The 23,116-nt window shown below is 38.7% G+C and overlaps 1 pseudogene; it reads left to right on the top strand.

Moving 5' to 3' along the window:
* The first annotated feature begins 247 nt into the window (after positions 1-247).
* On the top strand, positions 248-22,984 carry LOC136317263 (eukaryotic translation initiation factor 2 subunit 2-like; annotated as a pseudogene).
* The last annotated feature ends 132 nt before the right edge of the window (positions 22,985-23,116 follow it).

Raw genomic sequence — 23,116 nt, forward strand, 5'->3', positions numbered from 1 at the left:
AGTTGAAGAGCTAGACAGAAGGCAAGTCAGGAAGAGGGGTTTATTTATTTCTTTATTTCTTTATGAGCATACCAGAGGGGTTAGATTCTAAGGATGCTGAATAGTTTTAAACAGGGCTGGGACATAATCAAATTTGTGCTGTATATCTATCACCCTGATTGTATTCTGGAGAATGGATTGTAAACAACAAAAGACTGAGTCAGGGAAATTAATTAGGAAGATGTTGCAATAAGGTAGCTTTGAGATGATGGCGATTGGGACCAAGGTACTGGCAGCAGACATGTACAAAAGCACAAGACACTCCCCAGGTGCAAAAGGTTTCTTTTATTATCAGGAAGACCAAACACCGAATGATGGTAGGGAAGTAGGTCTCAGGAAGCACACCAACTGTACTTCCAAAGACCTCACTGTCACTGTGTATGCAAATCACATCCTTTTTGTTTAATCTCCCCTGAGTAAACAGAAAAAGTAGGTTACTGGGCCTCCAAATTTTCGTTTATCAAACATAATTAATAGTGTAATTCTTCCCTAAAGTACACATGCTCCAGGTTACAAGACTTAAAAGGAAAACAAGAGAGGATTCATGTGGCATTGGTTTTCACTTAAATTTTGACATAATGCAAGCCATTGGGTTCGGCTCCTCACCAATGTGGCTTACGCAGCAGAGCTCAAGGTGCAGACTTCACATTCTTCCCATGGGAAATTCCCTTCATTTACCTACTGTTGACATAAAGATTGAAGGATTCAAAGTAAATCAAACCACCAGTATTTCCTGAATGCCTCCAAGGTACACAGCCTTACGTCAGTACTGGCTAGAAATAAAGGTTTGATGAGGGTGTGGATAGAAGGTGCAGAATCATGAAATAGGCTCTGCGCCCTCAAGGAACTCATACTAATCAGGAAGGCATAATCGAGAAGACATTGAATATACAACCAGGAGCCTCATAACAAGGAAGTGAAACACTCTAAGATATAAACCAGAGTAGCCTAGTAGCTTAGGAAAAGCTGAGCTCAGGGTAGGCTGACAAATTCAAAGAAGGCTTCCTGAACAAGACAGAATATGTGTGAATTTGAAGAGCGAGTGAGTTGTGAGAAGAGAAGAAAGGAAATTTAACAGGCAAGATGTGATCGGAGTGAATATGTGGACAAACATGGGGGTGGGTGGTAGCAGTCACACAATAACAAAGAGAGTTTATTTCCTTCAATAACAATAGCATCTTTGCTTGGAACACGATTAGTTCTATCTGGCATCTTTGTTGTCACTTTAAGTGGGACAGGACAATCTTGAAAGTGAGAAGATAGAATGTCCTGTAAAATCTTTCCAAAGTGGACCCTGTGAGGCCTTTCTTCTGGCATAGATGTTGGTACAAAATAGGAACAAGCTTGAAGGGAATAAGAAATTAGAAAGGAAACAGAGAGAGTGGGAGAGAAACAGAGAGAGAAATATGAATATGAGTGGGCATGTACTGAGCACTGCCATTTCCGTATCTTGTATCACTCAGTCTCCTCATCAGCACCTTGAGGTACGGAGTATTAGCACAGTCTAGAGATGAACCTGAGGAATGGACACATCAATAAACTTCCTTAAAACCATACTGCTAGTGGCAAAGCTAGAATATAAAACTAGGTCTATCTGACTTGAAAGACCTTGTTCTTTCTATTAATCCACATTACCTCAGAGCTAAGGCATTCTCTAGCTCTGGACTGCACACTGAAGTTGCACCTAGAAGAGGTTAGTTAAAAATTTGACTCTGCCACTCAATCAATGTGTAAACATTAATAACAACTTTTCTGAACCTCTATTATATGGCAACACAATATCTACCTTAGTCTTCAAGATTGTTATGATAATTATATAAGATAATAGACATGAGAGAAGTTGCAGAGTGTGAACATTACACAAATGTGCATCTTATGGACACTGAGAGTACACTTGACCTGTGCAATCTTCAAGTAGTCAAAGCTTTCTCCAGACATTCTCTACAAAACTGTAATGACAAAAGAACTTGCCCAAACTTATCCATCCATATGTCTATAAATGTTTATTGATCATCTGTTCTGCCATGCACTGAGATAAAAGCTAGATATAAAAAGATGGGGCCCTGGCCAGTTGGCTCAGCGGTAGAGCATCGGCCTGGCATGCGGGGGACCCAGGTTCAATTCCCGGCCAGGGCACATAGGAGAAGCGCCCATTTGCTTCTCCACCCCCCCTCATTCCTCTCTGTCTCTCTCTTCCCCTCCTGCAGCCAAGGCTTCATTGGAGCAAAGATGGCCCGGGCGCTGGGGATGGCACCTTGGCCTCTACCCCAGGTGCTAGAGTGGCTCTGGTCTCGGCAGAGCGATGCCCTGGAGGGGCAGAGCATCGCCCCCTGGTGGGCAGAGCGTCGCCCCTGGTGGGCGTGCCGGGTGGATCCTGGTCGGGCGCATGCGGGAGTCTGTCTGACTGTCTCTCCCTGTTTCCAGCTTCAGAAAAATACAAAAATAAAGAAAGAAAGAAAGAAAGAAAGAAAGAAAGAAAGAAAGAAAGAAAGAAAGAAAGAAAGAAAGAAAGAAAGAAAGAAACAAAGAAAGAAAGAAAGAAAGAAAGAAACAAAGAAAGAAAGAAACAAAGAAAGAAAGAAACAAAGAAAGAAAGAAACAAAGAAAGAAAGATGGTCCCTGCTTTCAAGGAGCTGTTAATCTAGTTAGAAATACAGGCTAGGAAACAGATAAACATAAAAACATAAGACCTGCTTTTATTGAGGATACATACCATACACAGAGAGAGAGAGAGAGAGAGAGAGAGAGAGAGAGAGAGAATGCAGAAAAGTAAGCCCTAACAATTACTAAGAAAGTTAGAGAAAGAGTCACAATGTGTAAATTTTAAACAAGGCTTGACAGAAAAAGGGGAGGGGATTTTCTCAGGGACCAAGAAGTGGGGTTGAAGAGCTCACCCAGCTATAGAGTATAGAATAAGAAACCTGGACCCAAAATAAAATTCCTATACTTAAGGGATACAAATAAATCAAAGAGACTCTAAAGTAGACTGAAATAAAGGTAGGATGCAAAGAGAATATCATGGCACTCAGAAAGGAGAGAGGTAGTCAACACTGTCCAATGATGGCAAGAGTCAAATAAGATGAGACTTGAAAACTAGCTACTGAATTTTGCAACTAGGAGGTCACTGCTGACTTTGACAAAATCCTGTCAGTGAAGTGATTGTGCAAGATTCCATATTTAATCATGTTAAAAAGTGAATGGAAATTGGGGAAGTGGAAATTGTAGGTAGAGAATACTGCTATTCTAGAAATTTTGCTAATAAAAATAACTAAAGTTAGGAAATAATGTGGAGTACACTCTTAAGAACACTTAACATTAGGTGTAGAGGATGTAGGAATCACAGAAGTGTTTGTCTATCATTTTGGTTTTTGTAGGTCACTGAACTCTGAGGATTATATCTTGAAGGGAAATATCTAATGGAGAGAGTAGTTGAGGATATAAGAGAAACAAAAGACAATTGATAGATCCAAGTTCAAAAAAGAAAAAGATATAAATAAGAATGCAAGAATAAAGATTCACTTTTGAATCTGAAGTTGAATAGAAAAAGGTGAAACTATAACATAACTGTGTACCACCCACCATGTGCAAGACCCTTTGCATACACTGTTCTCTCTGCTTGAGGTGCCTGTGTCCACCTATCACTAGGCCAAATTCTTACTCATCATTCAGACTTCAGCTCCAATGTCCCTTCTGCAAGGAAGTCTTCTGCTCCCCAGAGACAAGGCTAGGTCCTTTGTACTCTACTCTTTCATAGCACCTTCTTCCTCTCCCTCCCAGCACTTTGGAAAGTTTGTAACCATGCATTCATTAATGTGATCATTTGAAGGCCTGTTTCACCCACCAGATTGTAAACTCCACAATAGAAATCAAGGTTTTTTTTGTTCACTTTATTATCTCCAGTATATATGTAGTACATAGTGCCTAGCCTAAGGTAGGTATTTAATAAGCACATGTTGAACATCTTAAATGTATACAATTAATTGCACTAGATGATGACAAAATATAAAATATCTTTATTGTGTTTCCTATAAAGGGCAATTACTACAAGGGAACTTCAATCTAGCAGAGAAGATAAACCACATATCAAAATGATTATAAAGCAAAGAAGAAACCTCATAGACAGAGACAACAGTATGGTGATTACCAGGGGGAAAGGGGGTGAGGGAGGAAGAAGAGGTTAAAGGAGGCATAAATGGTGATGGAAGGAGACTTGACTTTGGGTGGTGAGCACACAATGCAATATACAGTTGATATAGGATAGAATTATATACCTGAAACATATAATTTTATTAATTAATAGCACCCTGATAAATTCAATTTTTAAAAAATGATTATAAAGCAGAGATAGTACTTGATGCAAGTAATACTCTTTCATAAAGTGGAAAACTCATCCTACCAGAATCAATCACTGCTTCCTCTTGACTTTCTATTGTACTTTTCCCATTCTGATATTCCAGTGCTATCTTTGGTTCATAGTTTATTCACCTAGTTCTCCAGTTTTCCTGTTCACGCTATACATTTCTCTTCTACTTAAGTCAAATCAGAGTCAGTCTCAGTTGCTTTCAACTGAGAATCCTAATATATGTGTTAGTTTTCACTTAAACATTTAGCCATTTGATTTAGTCATTTCAAAACTAAGTTTTCTCTGTAATTATTTTTTATCAAATGCAGTTTTGAAACACATTTGATAGAAATTTTAAAATTTGATCAAACGAATAGATTGTTTGAATTTATTTTTGTGTATTCAATGGTAGATTAGATTTTTGCTGGATATTTAGGTAATCGATCTACTTATTTTGCTTAAAACAACTGGCTGGCTGGCATAATTACAGTAATTTAAGATAATTCTGGTGTCATAACAGATATGATTATTTATTTACTCTTCTCTTTAAAATAAAGATACTGCCTGACTGGTGGTGGTGCAGTGGATAGAGCGTCACACTGGGATGCGGAGGAACCAGGTTCGAGACCCTGAGCTCGCCAGCTTGAGTGCGGGCTCGCTGGCTTGAGCAAGGGATTACTCAGTCTGCTGAAGGCCCGCGGTCAAGGTACATATGAGAAAGCAATTAATAAACAACTAAGGTGTCGCAATGTGCAACGGAATTGATGCTTCTCATCTCTCCGTTCCTGTCTGTCTGTCCCTATTTGCACTAGATGTCTGTCTCTCTCTGTCTCTGTAAATAAATAAATAAATGAATAAATAAATAAATAAATAAATAAATAAATAAATAAGATATTGCCCTGGCCAGATAGCTTGATGGGTTGGAGCATTGTCCTAGAATGCAGAGATTGCCAGTTCGATCCCTGATCAGGGCACATACAGAAAAAGATGGATGTTTCTGTCTCTCTCTCTCTTCCTCTCTCGCTAAAATCAGTAAATTAAAATAAATTTTTAAGTAAAATAAAGGTACCATTAGGCTCAAAAGCACGAGAGCAGCTGTCCTTTTATGTGTTTTGCCAGTCCACATGAGTTACAGCTTTCCATAAGGGCACAAATTTAACCTGCTTTGAGGCAATTATGGAAAGCAGCAAGAAGCAGATACTAAAAATCCTGAAGGCCTATCCAAAAGCCCTAGGCTCCAGAACAGGCATGACCATGCTTCTGGGAAATATTTTAGGGTATTTGGGGACACACTGGACTAGAAATTGAGAATTTGCAATATTTTGGTGGAAGGCCTAAGTATAACATTGTATTTAGCAGCTCCTCTCTTTGGTGAAATCATGACAGAACTTTGTCATTGCCAACAATTTCTTTAGAGTCTTTGAGTCAAATTTTTGGGTGTCACAATGTCACTTAGTCTGATATTATCTGGTCTGGTGCACAGAATGGTGTGTCAGTGGTGTCTAGGAAATAGTATTTGTTTTTTCACCAAAATTGCCAGAAAATGCTATGTGACATTATAGCTGATTATAGCTGATAAATCCAGGACTTTCTAATTTCATTTAAAAAACGTTTCCCCTTTTACATTTTATTTTTTTTAACCTGATAAAAAGAGCATGGGCTTTGAAGTTAGACACACGGGTGTGAATTCAGGTTCCGCCACTTAGTAGTCACATTCAGGTAGGCCACTTACCTCTTTAATCTTTAGTTTCCTTACCTGCCAATGACATGGTCCAGCGAGTTATAAGAAGGATCTCCTTGTGATGAAGAGGTCTTCTGGGGGGGAAGGTTGAATACAAAATTGGGTTTGGATAAAATTAGTAGATGCTTTATAAATTGAAGATTTAATATTTCTCTTAAAATTTTCTAAGCATTATATTACTTTTCATTGAGCAGTAAATGGTCTAAAGATATTTGGGTATCAGTTTTTACTATAATCTTTGTATTTCACATTTCAAATTCTGAAGCTATGTCTGACCTGTGCTGGCACAGTGGGTAAAGCATCAACCTGGAATGCTGAGAAGGCCGATTCAAAACCCTGGGCTTGCACATATGGGAAGCAACTACTATGAGTTGAAGCATCCTGTTTCTCCTCTGTTTCTCTCTCTCTCTCTCCTCTATCTAAAAATCAATAAATAAAAAGTAATTTAAAAATTAAATTTAAAAAAATTAAGTTAAATTTTAAAAAAAATTCTGAAGCTACTTGAAAATAAATTTGACCACAATGTTAGAGATTTTCAGCACAGACTTTTAACTTTTTTCTGTTTTTGATTTTGTACTTTGTGATTTGATTTTTTTCAAACTATAAAAGAAAGTCTATTTAGAAAGTCAAAGAGGTGCCCTGGCTGGTTGGCTCAGCGGTAGAGCATCGGCCTAGCGTGCGGAGGACCCGGGCTCGATTCCTGGCCAGGGCACATAGGAGAAGCGCCCATTTGCTTCTCCACCCCTCCGCCGCACTTTCCTCTCTGTCTCTCTCTTCCCTTCCCGCAGCCAAGGCTCCATTGGAGCAGAGATGGCCCGGGCACTGGGCATGGCTCTGTGGCCTCTGCCTCAGGCGCTAGAGTGGCTCTGGTCGCAATATGGCGATGCCCAGGATGGGCAGAGCATCGCCCCCTGGGGGGCAGAGCACCGCCCCTGGTGGGCGTGCCGGGTGGATCCCGGTCGGGCGCATGCGGGAGTCTGTCTGACTGTCTCTCCCTGTTTCCAGCTTCAGAAAAATGAAAAAATAAATAAATAAATAAATAAATAAATAAATAAATAAATAAAAAAGAAAAAAAAAAAAAAGAAAGTCAAAGAGGTAAAAGAAAGGGGCTCAAGAAACAAGTTTCAGAGATGTAAGATGGCTCCTTGGAGCTTAGGGGAGAGAGGCAAGGAAAATGCACCTACGGGAAGAGGGTGAGGAAAGCATTGGTGCGCTCCTCAGAGAGTCACCTGTAATCTATCGTCTCAGAGAAAAAAATGCCTGTTTGTTTTTTCATATTAGGGCAGTGCCATGGCTGATAGTAAAAGAATATTTACCCATTTGGACTTTAATTATAATATATGTGTGTGTGTGTGCGCGCGCACACATGCGTGTGTGTGTGTGTGTGTGTGTGTGTGTGTATGTGTTTTCTTTTTGAGAGAGAAAGAGAGAGGAAGGGAGAGAGATGAGAAGCATCAATTCATAGTTCCGGCACCTTAGTTGTTCATTGATTGCTTCTCATATGTGCCTTAACCAGGGGGCTTAAACCAAGCCAGTGGCCCCTTCTCAGGCCAGTGACCTTCGGATCATGTTGATGATCCTGTGCTCAAGCCAGAGATCCCTTGCTAAAACTGGCAAGGTTCTGCTCAAGCTGGTGACCTCAGGGTTTTGAACCTGAGTCCTCAGCATCCCAGGTCATTGCTCTATCCACTGTGCCACCACCAGTCAGGCATGACTTATATTTGTATTTACATTTTTTCTTTAGTAATTTGAAAGAAAGAAGGACATGGAATATTCAATGGAAAAAGCTATGTTAGTTAAGAACACTTCTCCAGATCTGATGTTCCCGTTTTGCAAAGTGAGTTCACTAAGTCTACTAAGGATCTCTTTCTGAATCCTTTACTTATGCTGCCTGCAAGGAGATAGAAGGACACAGTTGACTGGCAAACTTGAGAAGAATAACTGGGTATGAATGGCTTAATTTTGCCCTTTCGGGAGTAAGCCTTCCTGCAGACAGTATAAGTTCTCCTGTGTTCTGTCAGACCATAGGTTATACATGTGTTTACACCTGCAGTGGGGAGGATTACCCAAATCCAATTCTGTCTGACACTGGGTGGGCATATCTGACTACTTCTGGGAACTAGTGGGCAGGCCTACTTGGATACCAGGCCTAAAGACAACTCCTCAAACTGGAACTTCCTAATAATAAAGGTGATATCTGGGTATCCCTGTTATAGTCTTTGTTTTATTTTTCAAAATATTTATAACCTGTATTTTGCTTGCTAGTTTATTTTGTTCGTTAGATTTCACATATGAGTGAAATCATATGGTACTTGTCTTTCTCTGACTGGCTGACTGGGATTGGGGGAGGTGGAGGAAAGTAGAGGGATAAATGATGATTGACAAGGACTTGACCTGGGCTGGGGAGGGGGGCGGTGAACACACAACATGGTGTATAGAGATGTGTTATAGAACTGGGCATCTGAAACCTGTATAATTTTGTTAACTAGTGTTACCGTAATAAAAAACATTTTTTAATATTTATAACTTGAGATAGAAGAGATTTGGTATTTGCTGAGTGTGTTTTCTTCCTTTCCCTTTCTTTCTTTCTTCCATCGTGTAAGAAAAATGTCTTTTCTAAATATTAATAAAAAACACTAACTGAAAGTCATATAGATCTGAAGTAGTATGTTCTATTTTAACATTTGCTCTTTTAGCATGTATTGTAACATTGTATCTACTAATTTTCTCCACATTTATTGATTAGGAAATTGGGATTTGAAAGTTGAAAGTTCTTTACAAACAATGACTAATGCTAACCCTTTACTTAGTGAATTATGGGTGAAAGCCAAATCAGCGAAACAGCTGAGGAAAGGTTGGTATACAAGAAAAATTAATTTCACAATCTGCAAAGAGTCTTGAACAGCATATGATATCTGGCATCCAAAAACAATTCTCTATGTCAGTGATTAAAGAAACATTTTTGAACCATAACCAAACATAAATGCAGCATTAAATAGAAATCAGATGGTCACCTTTCAACCTTAAAGGGAATAAAAGACAGTGTTTTACTTTTTGAATTATTGGTAAAATAAAGACAACCAATGGGATGGAATTATTTCAAAATGTTTCGTGACTTCTTTAGTATTGGGGCTTAAACAAGTTAACAGTGACTAAGATAAGTTCCTAAATCAACATATTCTGATATAAGCGCCAGAGATATACTATACTTGTTTTTATTTCGTGGATTGTAAACTGTGAATAGGACCTAATAAGAGTGACTGTAGAGTAATATGCCTGTATCTAATGTCAGAACAAATATGGTCATATTGATATTATCTCTGTAAAGTAGCACCACGTGTATTTACTTGTGATGATGCCATTCTTAAAGTATACTCAGAGTCTTCTTTTAAATTGGTAATTAACCATGGCAGAGTGCACAAATCTTTTTTTTTTAAGTGACAGGAGTAGAGAGAGACAGGCTCCCGCATGAGCCCCAACCAGGATCCACATAGCAACAAACCCCCACCCGTCTGAGGCTGATGCTGGGACCAGCTGAGCCACTGGCTACAAGAAGGAAAGAGAGAAGGGGGAGACGAGAAGAGAAGCAGATGGTCGCTTCTCATTTGTGCCCTGACCAGGTATTGAACCCAGGACATCCATACTCCAGGTTGATGCTCTATCCACTGAGCCAAACAGCCAGGGCCAGAGTGCACAAATTTCAGTACACAGATTAATTAATTTTACATATGTGTACACCATGTAACCACCCCCCTAGATCAAGATGTAGAACCTTTTAAGGGCCTCATAAAGTTCCTTTATGTTTACTATCAGACATTATTTTTCCAAAAAGAAAAACTATTTTGCCGAATAATATCAACATAGATTAGTTTTGACAGTTATTGAACTTCACATAAATAGAATCATACATTATGTATTCTTGGGTATCTGGCTTCTTTTGCTCAGCATTATGTTTTAAAAGTAATCCAGGTTCTTACCCAACTCACCCAATCTTAAGATATTTCTATCTTCAAACCAGAAACTGAGTGAAACAACTTCCTGATCCTAACAGGAAGCTAGGCATGGCCCCAGCACCTGAAATGCCACAGTTATTGACTGTTAAACATTCTAAGAGCCATCATGGAAGTTTGTAGGTTGATCCAAGTTCAGACATGAGTTAATACAAAGAACTATCTTCTCTTTTTTCTTTCTTCTACTTTTGCTTTTATTCACTTAATATTCCATAAAATAAGAACAAAATATATTGTAAATAAAATATATTGTTCATTGTATAGAGAAATGGACCTGTTTAGGCCAAATACAAAAGAAGGACTCTGAAAAGTCAAGGAATCCTACTGCATGAGACAAAGCCTACACATGCAGTGTTCTGTTTTGTATTTTTAGAAAATTAACTTTAACAGGGTGACACTGATCAGTAAGAGTACATAGGTTTCAGGTAAACATGTCTAAAGCATTTGAACTGTTGATACACATGCAGTGTTAACATGAGCAAATGTAAACATTTTTTTATCACTATTGTCTTCCACGCATTGGGAGAAGCTCTTTATATTAATCATCACATAGTACCCTTACAAAAACACTATAAGTTGGATGCTATGATCATCTCCAATTTACAGTTGAAAGTACTTAGGTAACATACCCGAATAAGTAATATGGATGCCATTCAGTAGAGCCAGAACTTAGACCTGATCTGCCTGACCATAGCATTTAAATGCTCTATTGCCTCCACTCCTGAAACCTACCTAGGTTCTCTAAAAGGCTTAAATGCCAGCTAGTTCATTTGATCATATATGCTAATAATGAGAGGCTAGTCTCATGTATATTGGTAACAGGGCTTAGGTGTACCTAACTGAATCCACTCCAGCTAGTTTAAGAAAAAAGAAATTTAGTAAAAAATAATAATTTGAGCTCCCCATAGTATCTCTGGGAGTGCCAAGAACCAGCCTTGGATGCCAAATAGCCAGAAGCATTGATACAGCAATGAGAAATGCCCAACCAGACCCTAGGACTGTTATAGTGGAAAGACTACCACTGCTGCCTCCTGTTCTACACTTTTATCTTGAGCCTAGAGACATAAACTCTACCACAGTTGTTTCAAAAGACCTAGTTGCCTTGGCTGCCCTACTTGACAGAACTTACGTCTCTCCAAATGCAGTTTCTGCAGAATCAGGTCATATACCAGCACTCTAGTTAAAAGGGAATTTGAGAAATGAAATTTTATTTTTTCAATCACCACGTACAGAAAAAAAAGCTAGGAGGTGACAAAATTGGGTGTTTAGGTCAAGAAGATTGAATGATAATCTTAGAAATTCTGACTTTTCTCAAATTATTCCATAGAGAGAAGTACCTAGCTACCTTAACACAGACTTAGACCTAAGATTTATATTCTTTATCTCTATCTCCATATGTATGTATATAGTACTCCTATCTAGCCCAAACAAAAAAATCTAAAAGCCATTCTCAATTTATTGCTCCTCTCTGCCTTTACCTCAACTAATCAGTTACCAGGACCTATGATCTCTACCTTCTAAGTCTTTCTCAGAATACTTCTCCTTTCCATCATTACTGATTCTGCATTGGCTTTCACTTTAAAAATTACACAATCTCTAATACCACAGTTTGTTCCCTGTGGCAAGGATGCTCTTCATTCTCTAGTCCAACATGAAAACTTACCCTTCAAAACCAAACTAAGGACTCACCTTCCTTTACACCTTTCCAAACTGACCAGGTTTCTGAAATTCTCTGCTCATATAATAACAATCTATTTTGTTGTTGAGTCTCAACTAGGCTCCAAGGAAGCAAAAACCATTATCTTATTTTGGTCTGTATCTATGGCACCTGGCCTTCTGCATATACATAATAGACAGTAACTGTCCACTGAATCTACCTAAGCAGAAATCCATATAAGGTAGATGATCTTATCCATACTCTGATTTTGACTTATCATTCTATAGCAGGGTTATATTACTAGTTCATTTTTGTTATTGTTGTTATTAGATTCAACTACTTTATTTTACTATTTTTAAATGCGGTAAAATGCACATATGTAGGGAATCACCCATTTAACCTTGAACCCTCTAGGATTTGGACTGGGGAACTTTAGTTAAAAGCCCTGAGTGAAATGTCCCTTGGAGGCAAACACCAACAAACTGTGAGTGAGTGACCTTTGTGCAGACACAAAGGAATGCATGTGAACAAGCTTTAGAAAATTAGCCTAGAGGTTCTAGATTGCTCTTTCCTTTGTTCTTGTTAATTAGCAAAAGAATGTACATACCAAATTAGCCCTTTCTCCATGTCAGCAAAATGGCCATTAGTCATTCTTTCCCCTTATCACCTGGACTCCCTTCCTTGTAATCCTGTTACCTCTGCTCTAATTCTGATCAATAAAAGCTAAGGGAGAAGGAAATTCAGGTCTTTTTTTTGCCTCCCTTGGCAGGCCTCTCTCTCTTTCTCTTGACATCAGTTTGTCTTGAGTAGGGGTCTTCCACATAACACTGGTAGTTCCCAGTGGACTGGAGTACTACATACATACGTAGAATTATCATCTTAACCAGTTCTAAGTGTACAGTTCAGTAGTATTAAGTATATTTACATTGTTGTCCAATCAAATTCCAGAAGTTTTCACCTTGCAAAACTGAAATTCTGTGCCCATTAAAGAAAATAATTATCCATTCCCTCTTTCCAGCAGCGCCTGGAAACCACCATTCTGTTTTCTCTTTCTATGATTTTGACTACTCTAGACACCTCCTATGCATAGAGTCATACAGAATTTGTCTTTTGGGGGCCCCACCAGTTTATACTTAAACTCCAAAGATGTTATATTACAAATGGGCATCAGAACAGTAAATTATTTTAATTATTTCTTCACTCACAGAGGGGTTGTCTTATCAGGAAAACTCCCATCTTATCAGAATGATCTATTTCCTGTATTTCAGGAGTTAATGTGAATTTTCCTATTGTACAATTTCCCAGGTCTCTAGGAGAAAAAACAAGACAGCATTTGGCATTGCCTACAAGAAATTCCAGCTAAGGTCTGTAAGCTCTTCAGTGTGTGTTATACAGTGGGAAAAAACAAACAAGTGTCAGAAAAGACAGTAAGCAAATTAAAGAAATACCAGAAACATGACAATAACCATTCTAAGGAAATTGGTATCTGTTTCTTTCACTCTAAATAATTATTGGACTTCAATTAAAGTTAAACTTCAGATTTGTCTAGAGTGGTCCTGGGGGAAAAGAATAATACTGGGAAATTTGTGATGTTGAAATTTTCAAAATTGAATGCCATAAATGACTATCTGTACACAATATCAAACCATGTAAATTAAAATGACAAACTTAAACTGTTTTCCAAATATTGTCTTTTTGTTATTATATCGCTTAAGTCTCATCTTCTTCACAATAAAATCCAAAATCCTTATAATGGCTCTATGTGACCTGGTCTTTGTTAACCTGAAAATCTCACCTCCTACTGTTCATTTTTCATTTCCTCTTTTTTTTTTTTTTTTTTGTATTTTTCTGAAGTGAGAAGCGGGGCGGGGCAGAGAGACAGACTCCCGCATGCACCTGACTGAGATCCACCCGGCATGCCCAGTAGGAGGCGAGGCTCTGCCCATCTGGGGCATTGCTCCATTGCAACCAGAGCAATTCTAGTGTCTCTGGTGGAGGTCATGGAGCCATCCTCAGCGCCCGGGCCAACTTTGCTCCAGTGCAGCCTTGGCTGTGGGAGGGGAAGAGAGAGACAGAGAGAAAGGGCAGGAGGAAGGGTAGAGAAGCAGATAGGCGCTTCTCGTGTGTGCCTTGACCTGGAATCGAACCCAGGACTTCCACACACTGATGTTCTACCACTGAGCCAGCTGGCTGGGGCCTATTGTTCATTTCTCTATTCACTCTTCAGCCTTCACCAGCCACAGTGACCTTCATGCAGACCTCAGGGCCTAACCCTTTACCTGAAAAGCTTCACCCTAATATGCTTTCATGACTTACCCCTTTACTTCATTCAGGTCCCTACTTGATTTCCTCTCTTCAAAGAGGCTTCTCCTAACCACATTTTATAAAATAGTCCCTAATTTCTGTCATCCTCTATCCCCTTACTTGATTTTACTGTTCTTCATAGAAGTTGTAATTATCTAGTTCATCTCAGTGATTTTTGCTGTCACCCCTTCCTAGAATGAAAACTGTATGGAGGACCATGAACATTGTCTAATTTGTTTCAGCTGTATCCTTAGCACCTAGCCCAGTGCCTCACACATAGTAGTAGATATTAAAATAAATACTCACTGAACTGATAAAGAGTTTAAAGTCCCATTTGCCAAGCCATTATGCAACAAGTAGAAATACAGTTTCCATGATATAAATGAATAAATATTAGATTCTGTCCTCTAATCAGCTATAAATACAAAATCTCTGTGACCCTGCCTCATTTCAATGCAGGGCTTCTCCAAGTTTAGTTCCCAAATCAACAACATCAGCATCATCTGAAAACCTGTTAGTAGTTCCCAAATGAACCCAAACTTTGGGGACTGGGGTCCAGCAATCTGTACGTTAACAAGCCCTCTGTGTGATGCTTTGAAAACAGTCAGTCTAACCTGAGTCCTTTTCCACAAGCGAAATATCTAAAAAGGGCATTCTAGGAAGAAGACGTCTTAAAGGTAAAAAATGAAAAGGAGCAAATATATAAAACCTAAGTCCATAAAAGGCAAGAATAGAAAGAGAGCTACTGCCTTTTCTAGAGTTTGTTCTGTTTAATATTAGCAGAGCATTTTTTTTTTTTGCATTTTCTCTAAGATCTAATCAATACACCTTGCTGTGCATGCCATTTAAAATGATCCTGAAACAGCAGGTCCCCGAATAAAGTCATTTTGTCCAATGTCATTTTATTATAACATTGATGAGAAAAACAACAACAATACTTCCCAGCTGGGCCACTCACTGTATGTGGGGAGTTTGCATGTCTCCCCATGTCTGTGTGGATTTTCTCTGGGTAGTTCAGTTTCCTCCCACATCCCAAAGATGTGCACACTAGGTGAGCTGGTGTTTCTAAATTGCCCCAGCCTGAGTGTGGGTGGAGGTGCGGGTGCGCCCTGTGATGGGAGGCAATCCTGTCAAGCCGGGATCCCTCTTTGTGCGCTGGGCTGCCAGGATCGGTTCTGCCTACCCACCACCTTGAACTGGAAAAAATGGGCTGAAAGATCATTCTTTGACTTGTTTTCTATTCATCTTTCTTAAATGTGTATATAATTCACATTTATTTCAATGTTTAATGTTAGATGTGTTATGGATCTGTCTTTAGAAGTTTGGTGACATTTTTGTGACCAGAACTATGCTGTGAGAACTTAACTCTTGTTTATACCAATTAGCCTATAGTAAAATAATTTTGTTTTTTATTTTGTTTGTTCATTTTTTTACAGAGATAGAGAGGGAATCAGAGAGAGGGATAGATAGGGACAGACAGACAGGAACAGAGAGAGGTGAGAAGCATCAATCATCAGTTTTTCGTTACGACACTTTGGTTCAGGGGTAGGGAACCTCTTTGGCTGAGAGAGGCATGAATGCCACATATTTTAAAATGTAATTCCGTGAGAGCCATACAATATGTTTAACATTAAATACAAGTAAATATGTGCATTTTATGTAAAACTAACATTTTTAAAGTACAATAAGTCTCTGAATTCTTTTTAATAACATTGTTATGCTGTTGCTAACCAATGATGAATAAAGTACTTCTTACCATTAATGCGACTTCTGGTGCTGCATGGTTTTGCTGATGGCTTTGTAGTCTGATTGATACGTAGGTTAAGCTTCATGCAAGCGTTGAGATTTCCATCTGTTAAACATGATCATAGGTTGGTCTGAATGTTCTAATTTAGATTTGAGAAAGACAGCTCACATGCATACGTAGAGCCAAACATTGTCAGTACAGCAATACTCACACGCTGCAGTGTGTGGTATGTGATGAGAAGCGCGTTCCAAGTTTTGACAATCAGCTGGCCCATGGGTTGAAGTTTTTTCATTTCACCCCACTTGTGTTTGCTGACCAACTCTGCTTGCTGTCATGCAAGTCTTTCCAAATCTTCATTCAGTGACTTGAACTTATTCACTCACATGTCTGAGGCCTTCAGGTCAGCAGCTTATAGCTCAAAATCTCTGATGGAGACACTGGGGATGTAACTCAGGTAGGCGCTATCCACTGCACACTAGTGTGGATGGGTGATGAACTTAAAAAGACAAGTGTGCTCACGAAATTCTCCAAAGTGCGCTTTGAATGACTGCAAGAGATTAGATGTGAAGCCCGCTAGCTGCTGGAGATCAAGATGTTGAGCAGGGTCACTTGCTGTGCATGCATCTTTAAACTCTCCCAGTTTTTCAAAGTGTAGTAAACGGCCTGTTTCAGTGTTGGCTATGAAGAGTTCTAGCTTGTTTTCAAATGCAAACACTGCTTGTTAAAGGTATAAGACTGTATTTCCAATGCCTTGCATTTTCACATTGAGCTGGTTCAGATGTTCAGTCATGTCCATGAAATAGTAGAACTTCAAGAGCCACTCAGTGTTAGCTAACTCAGGATGTTCGACGTTTTTCTTTTTTTTTTATAAATAAATTTTTATTAATGTTAATGGGGTGTCATCAATAATTCAGGGTACATATATTCAAAGAAAATATGTCCAGGTTCTGTTGTCATTCAATTATGTTGCATACCCATCACCCAAAGTCAGATTGTCCTCTGTCACCCTCTATATAGTTTTCTTTGTGCCCTCCCTCCCCCTTTCCCTCTCCCTCCTTCCCTCCTGCGTCCTACCTCCCCCCACCTCCGGTAACCACCACACTCTTGTTCATGTCTCTTAGTCTCGATTTTATGTCCCACCAATGTATGGAATCATGTAGTTCTTGGTTTTTTCTGATTTACTTATTTCACTCCATATAATGTTATCAAGATCCCACCATTTTGGTGAAAATGATCCGATGTCATCATTTCTTATAGCTGAGTAGTATTCCATACTGTATATGTGCCACATCTTCTTTATCCAGTCTTCTATTGAAGGGCCTTTTGGTTGTTTCCATGTCTTGGCCACTGTGAACAATGCTGCAATGAACATGGGGCTGCATGTGTGTTTACATATCAATGTTTCTGAGTTTGGGGGGTATATACCCAGTAGAGGGATTGCTGGGTCATAAGGTAGTTCTATTTTCAGTTTTTTGAGGAACCACCATACTTTCTTCCATAATGGTTGTACTACTTTACAGTCCCACCAACAGTGAATGAGGGTTCCTTTTTCTCCACAGCCTCTCCAGAATTTGCTATTACCTGTCTTGTTGATAACAGCTAATCTAAAAGGTGTGAGGTGGTATCTCATTGTAGTTTTAATTTGCATTTCTCTAATAACTAAGAAAAGTCCGGATTTCACTCAGACAAGCCATGAAATGGCTGAGCACCTCCCCTCTTGACAACCAACACACATTGCTGTGCAGAGCAGACCAGGATAATTATTCCCAACTTCATCCAGCAGTGTTTTAAACTGGCGATCATTTAAAGCTCGGGCAACAATAAAGTTGACCACCTGAATGACCAGTGACATCACCTCATCAAGCTGTTTGCCACACATCTGAGCACAAAGCACCTCCTGATGTAGGATGCTGTGAAAACTTAGGATGGGTCTCTTTTCATGTTCATGAAAAAGCGCTACAAATTCTGTTTTTCCCCACCATGCATGGAGCACCATCATTACAAACTGAAATAAGTTTATCCATCAGTAGATTTTTTTCTTTAGTGAACTCAGTGAAAGACTTGAATAAATCCTCTCCTCTTGTTGTGTCTTTCATAGGTGAAACAGCAAGACTTTCCTCACATAGTGTGTCACTTACAGCATACCTTGCCATCACGCTGAACTGGGATAAATGGCTTACGTCTGTTGATTCATCCAAAGCAAGAGAAAAGAATGGTGCTACATTTATGTCCTTCACTTGTGTTGCCTCAATTTGATTTCCCATCATGATGGTACGATCATGAACAGTTCTTGCCGACAGAGGCATGTCTTTTATTCCTTTGATTATCTTATCTTTGTCCGAAAAGTCATCAAAAAGTTCACTGGCAACATCAAGCATGAATGTTTTGGCATACTTCCCATCTGTGAATGGCTTTCCATTTCTCGCAATTGCTAAAGCATCAGCAAAGCTAGCCAAATTCCAGTCACCTTGTTGGGTCCAAACACAGAGTTGCTGCTGACTAGCTTGCACTCTGCACAGTAGCTTTTGACATGCTTTCTTCCTGCAATTCCCCACTGGATATTTCGATGCAAATGTAGTATGGCGTGTGTCGAAGTGCTGCTTTATATTTGACCATTTCATCGATGCAATTCTATCATTGCATATTAGACACACTACAGAACCTGCTCTCTCCACAAAGGCGAATTCCTCTGTCCATTCCTGCTGAAAAAATCTGAGGATACTCCTCAGATTTTTTTCTTTTAGCCATCTTCTTCATCAAAAGTGTTTCTGCAATTAGCTAGCTGACTACTTTATTAAAAAGAGGAAAGTTTACTTCCTGACCTCAAAATAACCTGTGTACATTACACATTATCCAATAAAAACTTGCTGTTGTCCTGGAGGACAGCTGTGATTGGCTCCAGCCACCCGCAACCATGAACATAAGTGGTAGGAAATTAATGGATTGTAATACATTAGAATGTTTTATATTTTTAATGTTATTATTATTATTTTTATTAAAGATTTGTCTGTGAACCAGATGCAGCCATCAAAAGAGCCACATCTGGCTTGCAAGCCATAGGTACCCGACCCCTGCCTTAGTTGTTCATTAATTGCTTTCTCATATGTTCCTTGACCGTGGGCCGTCAGTAGACCAAGTAACCTCTTGCTCGAATCCATGACCTTGGGTCCAAGCTGGTGAGCTTTGCTCAAACCAGATGAGCCCATGCTCAAACTGATGACCTCAGAGTCTCGAACCTGGGTCCTCAACATCCCAGTCCAATGTTCTATCCACTGCACCACCATCTGGTCAGGCAAAAATGGGTTTCATTTTACTTCGTTTCACTTAAAGTTGCAGTTTCCAAGAACCTATCGACAATATTAAGTGAGGGCTTACTTAATTCCTACTTCCTCACAATGAACTTCAGTATCTACTGTTGAGGTTGAATTTCAGCTTTCTCTTCATAGGTTAAAACCTCTTGCTTCTAATTGGTTTTTACTTTCATCAGAAACATTAAAACACTTCAAGGATATATTCTTATATTCTGTATAATGGCATGAGTTCAGTGGTCACCACTTTCAAAATGACATAAAGACTGAGATTTCATGGACAAAACTGGAAACAGAAAGGACAGAAGGACAGTCATCTTGGAGGTGGGTGCATATCTACATCAGTAACCATTCCATTAGAAAAAGTGACAATATTCATGAAAATTTTCCCTTTAGTTTTGACTTTTTCCAGGATTATTAAGACAAATAAATAAAATAACATTTGAAAGAACTTGGACTACACAAGTTATAATAATACAAATAGTAGCTAACCTTTAATTGGATACCTTTCTGTGTTAACACCATACAAAGCACTTTGCATACATTCCCACCATCATTCAGCAATACTTCAAGGTAGGTATTATTTCTTTATTTTACAAATGAACTTAGGTAACCTGCCCAAGGCCATGTAATTAATAAATAGTATATACAAAATATGAATCAACATCTGTCATATTTAAAACCCTAGGCTGCTGACCACTACATTCATCTACTCAACATCACCTTCACTGCACCTATAACTAACATCTCTATGTACATATTTGGATAAATTTCAAATATATGACATTCTCATTGGAGAAATTAAAACATAAAAAAAGTAATTAAAACAAAGAGTTAAATTTCCCTTTGCCATCATCCAACTGCAATCTCACTTTTATTCATATCTGAAATGATCACAACTCTGTATTTGCCTCAGGAGAAATTTTTTTTACTAAAAATTAAGCAGAAATGTTCTCAAAAGTGTCTATTTAATAGCTCCCTTCTAAAAAGAGGTATTTTTTAATTACAATAAATGAAATAGTTATTACATTTCTAAAACACGCCTCTGTGAAGTGCACTTCTACTTGTGAAGCAAGCATCTGGTATATTAAGATAGTCCCAAGTAAACTTCTTACTCTCATTACAAATGCGTTAGTTAGCTGAGCTGTCGATGGGGACACAGCCCAGTATCACTGCCTTCCCATTCAGCTAAGGTTCCTCCTGGGTCAGCTCTATCATGTGACAAATTAGTCAGAAGCCTGGCATTCCATTCAGATTTGCTTCACTCTCCTGCAGGGCAGGTGTATTTATTTAACAAATCTTTGGCAGTGACACAGGTTTTCGTTTTGTTGTTGTTGTTGTTTTTGTTTTATTTGGTCTGCTAAAAAAAAGAATGCTTTATTATACAAGTTTCTTTAATGAATACTGGCTTGATTCTAATTTAAAGGAGTCTCACACTGTATCTCCAAGTACCACACATCAACCTGAACAACTTGTTTCCATTCCTGCTACACTGACATTGCCCACTAGGACTTACAATAACATAGCAGAGAATAAATTGGGTGAAACTTTGTCTTCTTTCTTCCCCACTCTTTTGGTCAATTCGTGCTCAGCAAGTTCCAAGCTGGCTCAGTCATATTTAATTATTCTTCAATGCTTTTGTCTGCCAATTAGAAGAGAAAGGTAGAATGCTGCCACCATCAACAATTTATAGAAGCCAAAAAAAATGCACTGCAGTAAATGACTGTCTCAGCTCACAAATCCTGGGACCTGAGCCTTTACTCTTTCCACTCAACCGTAGTGCCCAACTTCCAAAGTGTTGGCTCTAAAACCCAATATGTTCTCATTGAGTCATCATTTTACGATGCTATTCAGAGCTTCTGGATGATCTCATTTTGATCCTTCTTGTCCAGAGGCAATAGAACTCTGACTAATTCATGGGGGAGTCAAATTCTGGCTGAGGATCACCCAAACATATATTCACCTGTTTGTGCCTGTTTGGCTGCATCAGGACTATCCTATTACAATTTGAACAGAGGCCATCTCGGAATCCTAGGATAAAAAAACTACCAGCTTGAGTATTAGTATGGAGGTTGGAGACAGCCCTATCTCATAGCCACTCCCACCACAAGATTTCTACAAATGTTTAAGACAGAATGGATTTCTTAGTACAGCAGTTCCTTGAGTAATGTCAGTTCATTCAACATCATTTTGTTGTAATATTGCTGAGAAGCCATAAGAACTTAACTCTTACTTTTTGCTAATGGAAGAGCCTAGCACAGTGGTGGTAGAGGAGTCAGCAGAAATTGCACTACTACCAGGGCTTGGAGCTGACCTGTTCCACTTCCTGTCAGTGCTAACAAATTGTTGGAAAAGTTGTGGAGAAAAAAGAACCCTCACTCATTGTTGGCGGGAATGTAAACTGGTATAGCCACTATGAAAAACAGTAAAGGATTCCCCCAAAAATTAAGAATAAAGTTACCATATGACCCAGCAAGCCTTCTTTTGATTATCTCCCCAAAAAATTTGAAAACATTTCAGTGTAAAGATATACGTACCCTTATGCTCACTGCAGTATTATTCACAGTGGCCAAAACATGGAAAAAACCAATCATCTCAATACATGATTGGATGAAGAAGATGTGGTACATTTATACAGTTGAGTACTATTCAGTCATAAGAAATTATAAAATACTATCATTTGCAACAACATAGATGAATCTTGAGAATATCATGCTAAGCAAAATAAATCAGATGCAAAATGTCAAAAGCCATATGATTTCACTGATACATGGGATATGGCACATAAAACTGAAAGCAACAAATGAACAGACAAGAAAAACAAACAAAAACTCATAGACACAGACAACACTACAGTGGTTACAAGAGAAGGGAATGGAGTAGTAAAGGGTAAAGGAGGTTAAATATATGGTGATGGAGGGAGCTTTGACTTTGGGTGGTAAACACACAATGCAATACACAGTTGATGTATCATAGAATTGTACACTTGAAACACTATATAATTTTGTTAACCAATTTCACCATGCATAAATTTAATTTTTAAAAAGAATAAGAAGAAAAGGAAACAAAAAGGATATTTGATATTGATGAAGTTAAAGAACCTGTAAAGGCTCTTAAGACTGAAAGTGATGTTCAAAAACCAACTGAACGAGAGTATGGCCTTGACATTAATCTTGACAATAAAAAAAAGAAAGAAAGAAATAGAAGAATGTCAAGTTCCCAGATGAGGGTAAAATTCTAGAAAAAGTGAAGTTTTAGAAGATGAATACAGCAAAAAGATGATGGTATCTCATTCAGTAATGAGAAACGCCCTTCTTGGTCAGGCTCAGAAAGAGACTGCACATATGATGAGCTACTGAATTGAGTATTCAGCATAATGAGGGGAAAGAATCCAGATAAGGTTGCTGGAGAGAAAAGAAAATTTTTCATGAAAGCTCCACAGTTTGTCCAAGTAAGAACCATGAAAGGTTCTTTTTGTCAACTTTACAGATATCTGTAAACTATTACATCCTCAGCTCAAACATCTCATTGCATTTTCATTGGCTCTATTGAAGGTAAGAATCAACTTATAATCATAGGAAGATTTCAACTGAAACAGAGAAACTGACTTGAAAAGATGTATCAAGGAATGCATCACTTGTCACATGGGCCAATCACTCAACATAATTCTGCAAAAGAATACCTGACTCTATCTCTAAACATCTCAGTCTTGATGCTCTGTCACTAGCACTAAAACAGGCTTCCAGGCTGTCATGGGCAAAAGAGCACAACTCTGTACCAAACTCACTAATTTGTTGATCACCAATGATTTTGCAAAGTGTGTTGTGGAAACGTAGCCGAGCAGGTCCAATAGCCAAGTGGACACACCATTTTATGAAAAACAAGATAAAAGAGCTGCCAAGCTCTTTGGCATGTGGCTGCTTAGTCTTACTCAAGTCCTTGCAAGATGCCAGTGTTTAAGCTATTAA

This window comes from Saccopteryx bilineata, chromosome X (assembly GCF_036850765.1).
Source record: "Saccopteryx bilineata isolate mSacBil1 chromosome X, mSacBil1_pri_phased_curated, whole genome shotgun sequence".
NCBI lineage: Eukaryota > Metazoa > Chordata > Mammalia > Chiroptera > Emballonuridae > Saccopteryx > Saccopteryx bilineata.